At 45.8% G+C, this 8,485-nt stretch overlaps 1 non-coding gene across 1 annotated transcript; it reads right to left on the bottom strand.

Annotated features, from left to right (window-relative positions):
- Positions 1-3,454: 3,454 nt before the first annotated feature.
- Positions 3,455-3,615, bottom strand: LOC139229562 (U1 spliceosomal RNA). The gene has a single exon (XR_011587761.1). It is a non-coding gene; the product is annotated as a U1 spliceosomal RNA (small nuclear RNA).
- Between the last annotated feature and the right edge of the window lie 4,870 nt (positions 3,616-8,485).

Raw genomic sequence — 8,485 nt, 5'->3', positions numbered from 1 at the left:
CATTCCATTTGCCTTCCTGATCACTTGCTGTACCTGCATACTAACTTTATGTGGTTCATGCACAAGGACCCCCAGGTCCCTCTGTACTGTGGCACTTTGCAATTTTTCTCCATTTAAATTATAATTTGCTTTTCCATTTTTTCTGCCAAAGTGCATAACCTCACACTTTCCAACTTTATACTCCATCTGACAAATTTCTGCCCATTCACTTAGCCTGTCTATGTCCTTTTTCAGGTTTTTTGTGTCCTCTTCAAACATTGCTTTTCTTCCCAGCTTTGTATCATCAGCAAACTTGGCTACACAAACACATATGAAATAGGTGCAGGAGTAGGCCATTCGGCCCTTCGAGCCTGCACCACCATTCAATAAGATCATGGCTGATCATTCCCTCAGTACTCCTTTCCTGCTTTCTCTCCATACCACGTTTTCTGGAAGTCCAAATACACCACATCCACTGGTTCCCCTTTATCCATCCTGTTCGTTACATCCTCAAAGAATTCCGACAAATTGTCAAACGTGACTTCCCCTTCATAACTCCATGCTGACTCTGCCTGACTGAATTATGCTTTTCCAAATGTCCTGCTACTGCTTATTTAATAATGGACTCCAACATTTTCCCAACCACAGATGTTAGGCTAACTGGTCTATAATTTTCTGCTTTTTGTCTGCCTCTTTTTTTAAATAGAGGCATTGCATTTGCAGTTTTCCAATCTGCTGGGACCTCCCCAGAATCCAGGGAATTTTGGAAAATTACAACCAATGCATCCACTATCCTTGCCGCTACTTCTCTTAAGACCCTAGGATGCAAGCCATCAGGTCCAGGGGATTTATCTGCCTTTAGTCCCATTGTCTTACTGAGTACCACCTCCTTAGTGATTGTGAATTCCTCCCCCCATAGCCCCTTGACAATCCACTGTTGGGATATTTTTAGTGTCCTCTACCGTAAAGACTGATTCAAATAATTGTTTAGAGTTTCTGCCATCTCCATGTTCCCATCCTCTCAGGGACCAACATTTACTTTTGCCACTCTTAAGTTAATCTAAGGGTTACGTCATGGCAGGAGAGCTCGGACACGTGATATGCTCCTCCTGTACCATGTGGGAACTCAGGGACACTTCCGGTGTCCCTGACGACTACGTGTGCGGGTAGTGTATCCGCCTCCAGCTCCTGACGGTCCGCGTTGCGGAATTGGAGCTGAGGGTGGATTCACTCTGGAGCATCCACGTTGCTGAGAATGACGTGAGTAGCATGTGTAGTGAGTTGGTCTTACCGCAGGTGAAGGGTCCACAGCCAGCTAGGGAATGGAAGACCAGCAGGAAGAGCAGTGCAAGGAAGGTAGTGCAGGGGTCCCCTGCGGTCATCCCGCTGCAAAACAGATACATCGCTTTGAGTATTGTTGAGGGGGATGACTCATCAGGGGAGGGCAGCAGCAGCCAAGTTAATGGCACCGTGGCTGGCTTTGCTGCACAGGAGGACAGGAAAAAGAGTGGGAGAGCGAAAGTGACAGGGGATTCAATTGTAAGGGGAACAGATAGGCATTTCTGCGGCCGCAACCGAGACTCCAGGATGGTATGTTGCCTTCCTTGTGCAAGGGTCAAGGATGTCTCTGAGCAGGTGCAGGACATTCTGAAAAGGGAGGGTGAACAGCCAGTTGTCATGGTGCACAGTGGTACCAACAATATAGGTAAAAAAAGGGATGAGGTCCTACGAGACGAATTCATAGAATGCATACGGGATTGTTTCTTAGAACAGTATGTTACAGAACCTACAAGGGAGCAAGCTATCTTAGATCTGGTCCTGTTTAATGAGACAGGAATAATAAACGATCTCCGAGTAAAAGATCCTCTCGGAATGAGTGATCACAGTATGGTTGAATTTGTAATACAGATTGAGGGTGAGGAAGTAGTGTCTCAAACGAGCGTACTATGCTTAAACAAAGGGGACTACAGTGGGATGAGGGCAGAGTTGGCTAAAGTAGACTGGAAACACAGACTAAATGGTGGCACAATTGAGGAACAGTGGAGGACTTTTAAGGAGCTCTTTCACAGTGCTCAACAAAAATATATTCCAGTGAAAAAGAAGGGTGGTAAGAGAAGGGATAACCAGCCGTGGATAACCAAGGAAATAAAGGAGAGTATCAAATTAAAAACCAATGCGTATAAGGTGGCCAAGGTCAGTGGGAAACTAGAAGATTGGGAAAATTTTAAACGACAGCAAAGAATGACTAAGAAAGCAATAAAGAAAGGAAAGATAGATTACGAAAGTAAACTTGCGCAAAACATAAAAATGGATAGTAAAAGCTTTTACCGATATATCAAACGGAAGAGAGTGACTAAAGTAAATGTTGGTCCCTTAGAAGATGAGAAGGGGGATTTAATAATGGGAAATGTGGAAATGGCTGAGACCTTAAATAATTATTTTGCTTCGGTCTTCACAGTGGAAGACACAAAAACCATGCCAAAAATTGCTGGTCACGGGAATGTGGGAAGAGAGGACCTTGAGATAATCACTATCACTAGGGGGATAGTGCTGGACAGGCTAATGGGACTCAAGGTAGACAAGTCCCCTGATCCTGATGAAATGCATCCCAGGGTATTAAAAGAGATGGCGGAAGTTATAGCAGATGCATTCGTTATAATCTACCAAAATTCTCTGGATTCTGAGGAGGTACTAGTGGATTGGAAAGCAGCTGATGTAATGCTTCTGTTTAAAAAAGGGGGCAGACAAAAGGCAGGTAACTATAGGCCGGCTAGTTTAACATCTGTAGTGGGGAAAATGCTTGAAGCTATCATTAAGGAAGAAATAGCGGGACATCTAGATAGGAATAGTGCAATCAAGCAGACGCAACATGGATTCATGAAGGGGAAATCATGTTTAACTAATTTACTGGAATTCTTTGAGGATATAACAAGCATGGTGGATAGAAGTGTACCGATGGATGTTGTGTATTTAGATTTCCAAAAGGCATTCGATAAGGTGCCACACAAAAGATTACTGCAGAAGATAAAGGTATGTGGAGTCGGAGGAAATGTATTAGCATGGATTGAGAATTTGGCTGGCTAACAGAAAGCAGAGAGTCGGGATAAATGGGTCCTTTTCGGGTTGGAAATCGGTGGTTAGTAGTGTGCCACAGGGATCGGTGCTGGGACCACAACTGTTTACAATATACATAGATGACCTGGAAGAGGGAACAGAGTGTAGTGTAACAAAATTTGCAGATGACACAAAGATTAGTGGGAAAGCGGGTTGTGTAGAGGACACAGAGAGGCTGCAAAGAGATTTAGATCGGTTAAGCGAATGGGCTAAGATTTGGCAGATGGAATACAATGTCGGAAAGTGTGAGGTCATCCACCTTGGAAAAAAAAACAGTATAAAGGGAATATTATTTGAATGGGGAAAAATTACAACATGCTGCGGTGCAGAGGGACCTGGGGGTCCTTGTGCATGAAACTCTTTTTGGACGCGAACGCAGTCCCCGACTACCACAAATGTTGCAGTCGAGTATCCCGCATTTGGGGACATCGCAGGCGTCAGCACACCCCAAGTGCAATGGGCTAGCCTCGTCTTGGGAAAACCACCTTCTTGATCATGGTTACTCCCCTGCCAGGTAGGTAGTTTGCAGGTGCAGCAGGTAATCAGGAAGGCGAATGGAATGTTGGCCTTCATTGCGAGAGGGATGGAGTATAAAAGCAGGGAGGTCCTGCTGCAACTGTGCAGGGTATTGGTGAGGCCGCACTTGCAGTTTTGGTCACCTTACTTAAGGAAGGATATACTAGCTTTGGAGGGGGTACAGAGACGATTCACTAGGCTGATTCCGGAGATGAGGGGGTTACCTTACGATGATAGATTGAGTAGACTGGGTCTTTACTCGTTGGAGTTCAGAAGGATGAGGGGTGATCTTCTAGAAACATTTAAAATAATGAAAGGGATAGACAAGATAGAGGCAGAGAGGTTGTTTCCACTGGTAGGGGAGACTAGAACTAGGGGGCACAGCCTCAAAATACGGGGGAGCCAATTTAAAACCGCGTTGAGAAGGAATTTCTTCTCCCAGAGGATTGTGAATCAGTGGAATTCTCAGCCCAAGGAAGCAGTTGAGGCTAGCTCATTGAATGTATTCAAGTCACAGATAGATAGATTTTTATCCAATAAGGGAATTAAGGGCTATGGGGAGCGGGCGGGTAAGTGGAGCTGAGTCCATGGCCAGATCAGCCATGATCCTGTTGAATGGCGGAGCAGGCTTGAGGGGCTAGATGGCCTACTCTTGTTCCTAATTCTTATGTTCTTATGTTTTTTCCTTTTTATATACCTTTCGAAACTCTTGCTAACTGTTCTATATTTTGTGCTTGTTTACATTCATAGTCTATCTTCCCTTTCTTAATCATTTTTTTAATCATTCTTTGCTGGCAGTGACACTACTCTAACATTACCGGTGGTGACCCTACTCTAACATTACCAGTGTTGACCCTACTCTAACATTACTGGTGGTGACCCTATTCTAACATTACTGGTGGTGACCCTACTCTAACATTACCAGTGTTGACCCTACTCTAACAATACTGGTGGTGACACTACTCTAACATTACCGGTGGTGACACTACTCTAACATTACTGGTGGTGACACTACTCTAATGTTACCGGCGGTGACCCTACTCTGGCTCACTCCCTCTGAGTCTCCACGTCACCAATGGCAGCAGTGAAGCCCTGCAGACAGAAGGTCCCTCACACAACGGGGAAGTGAGATCTGCAAAATAACAAGTGATTGAGAGCCAAGGGGATTCCTCAGCCTAAAATTGCAGAGTTCCATCACCATGTGATCGCAAAATTCACATACATTAAGTTTCTTTTGGAGAAACTAATTAAAGTGTTTGTTCAAAAGCCCATGCCTAATGTCAGATGTTATGTGACCTCACTGTCTCTCTGGAGGACGATCCCTGTATAAATGAGGGCTGCTGTCAGTGAGTTGGCTCAGAGTATCAGTGGCTCCCACACATACCGATTTTAACAGGAAATGGAGAAACCAGCAATTCTGTACGTGAGAGAGATCGCCTGTCCCATTTTTGCAATATTGGGTGTTCCTGGTAAGTTATTAATATCACCTTTTATAAACATGCTTTTACCGAAAATTATTTTTGTTCCACGTTTTTTGTCTCGATATATTTGTTATTTTTTTCCATTTTCTGGTGTCAGCTTATTTAACGGAATTCTCAGACTTGTCTTTATGTGTTATTCAAATGATGATCTTTCCTCCAACACAAGGGAAGATTCTCCGGCTACAATCCTGGTTATAAAACGTTTGCCGACCTGCTGCTGAAGGGTCTGCACCTGAAGCGTTAACCTGCATTGTCTATTCCAGATGTTCACCACCTGCTGTGCCTTGTAGGGATTTTGTGTTCGGATATAACCGTGTAACTGGGGCCCCAGGACATTTCTCAATGCCAGAGTTTTAGACTGAATGTTGATATTGGCACTGACAGGACGGGCAGGGTCCTGAGCTGAGAGAATCAGGACAGTGTGACAGTGAATGATGGGAGGTAGGACCATCAGCTTCTGCATTGGGCCTTACCCTGACCTGAGGTCAGTGAAATGAGCAGAGAGCAGGCAGTGACCCTGTGCTCCCCCTGGTCTGGTTCACTCAGTATCACACCCAGTGAGACTCCCACTACACTCTACAACACATCCGCTCATTCCCAGCATTACAACAGCGACTACACCTCAGGAGAAGCTCATTGGCTGTAAAGTGTTTTGGAACGTCCCGAGGTCATGAAAGGTGCTACAGTAATGCACCTATTTATTTTTCCCAAACATCCCAGCCAGGCTGTTTCCCTAAGCCTCCAATCCCAAACAGTTTACAAGTGGGCTTCATCGAATCATAGAACCCCCTCACGCCGGGCTCACGGTCTGCGGGCAATTTCCCCCGCGGTGTGGAAAGGGGTCATTGGTAACGCGACAGCCTGGGGCACTACCTGCAGGGTGCGGCACTTCCCCAAACCCCCAGGCAATTTCCCAGGAGACAGTACACCCCCCCACCACTCCGGGCGAAACGTGTTTGAAAAAGGGGCAAATTCGCCCCCTTGGTCTAAAAATGGTTCAGTAGTGTCAGTTGATAATCGTCTGGGCTGCAGGCAAAATTCCTCCTCACTCCTCATTAAAATGTTTGTAGTCATAGAAATATAGAAATTACAGCGCAGAAGGAGGCCATTTTGTCCCATTGTGTCCGCACCGGCCGACAAAGAATCGCACGGCCCTTGGCCAGCAGCCCTAAAGGTTACATATAAACCTATGAACAATGACGGAAATGCAAAGAGCACCCAGTCCAACTAATCCGCCTCAAACAACTGCGATCCCCTTATACTGAAACATTCTACACTCCACCCCAACTGGAGCCATGTGATCTGGGAGAGGCAAAAACCAAAATAAAAACCCAGGCCAATTTAGGGAGAAAAAAAATCTGAGAAAATTCCTCTCCAACCCATCCAGGCTATTGAAACTAGTCCAGGCGATCACCCTGGCATTATTCTATTCCCTGCAGTACTTACCATTATTATCTGCACCATCCAACAAAAGGTTATCCAGTCTAATCCCAATTACCAGATCTAGGTCCGTAATCCTGCAGGTTACTGCACTTTAAGTGCCCATCTAACCATGTCTTAAAAGTGGTGAGGGTTTCTGCATCCACCACTTTTCCAGGCAGTGAGTTCCAGATCCCCACAACCCTCTGCGTAAAGAACTCCCCCACACAAAACCCCTCTAAACCTTCCACCAACCACCTTAAAACTATGCCCCCTCATACTAGACCCCTCCATCAATGGAAATAGACCCTTACTATCCATTGTGTCCAGGCCCCTCAATATTTTGTACACCTCGATGAGGTCTCTCTTAAACTCCTCTGTTCCAATGGGAACAAACCCAGCCTATCCAGTCTGTCTTCATACCTAAGATTCTCCATTCCAGGCAGCATCCAAGTAAATCTCCTCTGCACGCTCTCTAGTGCAATCACATCCTTCCTATAATACGCCGACCAGAACTGCACGTCGTACTCCAGCTGTGGCCTAACCAAAGTATTATACAATTTAAGCATAACCTCCCTGCTCATGTATTCTATGCCTCGGCCAATAAAGACAAGCGTTCTGTATGCCTTCTTAACCATCTTATCCATCTGGCCTGCTACTTTTAAGGATCTGTGGACAAGCACTCCAAGGTCCCTTTGTTCATCTACACTATTGTGTGGCCCACCGCTTAATGTGTATAGTCCTCCCAAAGTGCATCACCTCACACTTCTTTGAATTAAATTCCATTTGCCGCTGCTCTGCCCACCTGATCAGTAGATTGATATCCTCCTGCAGCCCATGACTTTCCTCTTCATTATCAACCACGCAGCCAATTTTAGTGTTGTCTGCAAACTTCTTAATCATACCTCTTATATTCAAATCTAAATCATTGATATATACCACAAAAAGCAAGGGACCCAGTACTGAGCCCTGCGGAACCCCACTGGAAACATCCTTCCAGTCACAAAAACATCCCTCAATCATTACCCTTTGCTTCCTACCTCCAAGCCAATTTTGGATCCAACTTGCCACTTTGCCCTGTATCCCATGGTCTTTAACCTTCATGACCAGTCCATCATCCGCAATATTACCTGCAATATTGAAGAGATAGGATTCTTGTAGTTTTAAGCAGAGACAAACACGCAAGCTAGCTTAGTTAATTGGGCAGCTCGTAAAAACTGGTTCCCGAAACAGGCCAGTGGTGAGTCAGCCAGGAACAGCGTAAAAAGAGGGGGCTTGGTGCAGTCTTGCTCGGAGTGCAGCAGTAGGCCAGAGTTCAAAGGTAAGAGTTGGGTAAGTGGGAGAGTTCGGGTAAGTGGGAGAATTCGGGCAAGTGGGAGCAGGAGGTGTTGCTTTGTATTGTTTTCCCCACCAGTGCTAACTCCCCAACCTGGGAGGAAGCGTGACATCACAGCAAGAGCTTCGGGGACGTCGGAGCGGCCTATAAAGGCCCAGCTGGTGCAGCTGCAGCAGGGGGAGAAGGCAAAAAAGAAGTAGAAAGAAATCGAAAGGTAACGTCACAGGCAACGGGTAAGTGATTGGCTGGTGATTGGTGAGCAGGTTTTTCTTTTTCTTTTCTTGATCAGTAAGTAACCTTGAGCATTATTGTTGCCAAATTAAGTTAATCTAGGGTTTAAGTCATGGCAAGAGAGCTCGGACACGTGTTATGCTCCTCCTGTACTATGTGGGAAGTCAGGGATGCTTCCAGTACTGCGGGTGGATTCACTCTGGAGCATGCGTGATGCTGAGGGTGGTGTGGATAGCACATTTAGTGAATTGGTCTTACGGCAGGTAAAGGTTACGCAGCCAGACTGGGGATGGGTGACCAACAGGAAGAGCAGTGGAAGGAAGGTAGTGCAGGGGTCCCCTGCGGTCATCCTCCTGCAAGACAGATACACCACTTTGGGTACTGTTGAGGGGGATGACTCATCAGAGGA

The sequence above is a fragment of the Pristiophorus japonicus genome, chromosome 18 (genome assembly GCF_044704955.1).
Source record: "Pristiophorus japonicus isolate sPriJap1 chromosome 18, sPriJap1.hap1, whole genome shotgun sequence".
NCBI classification, from domain to species: domain Eukaryota; kingdom Metazoa; phylum Chordata; class Chondrichthyes; family Pristiophoridae; genus Pristiophorus; species Pristiophorus japonicus.
The sequence above is the reverse complement of the archived record's forward strand: the minus strand, read 5'-3'. Positions and strand labels throughout refer to the sequence as shown.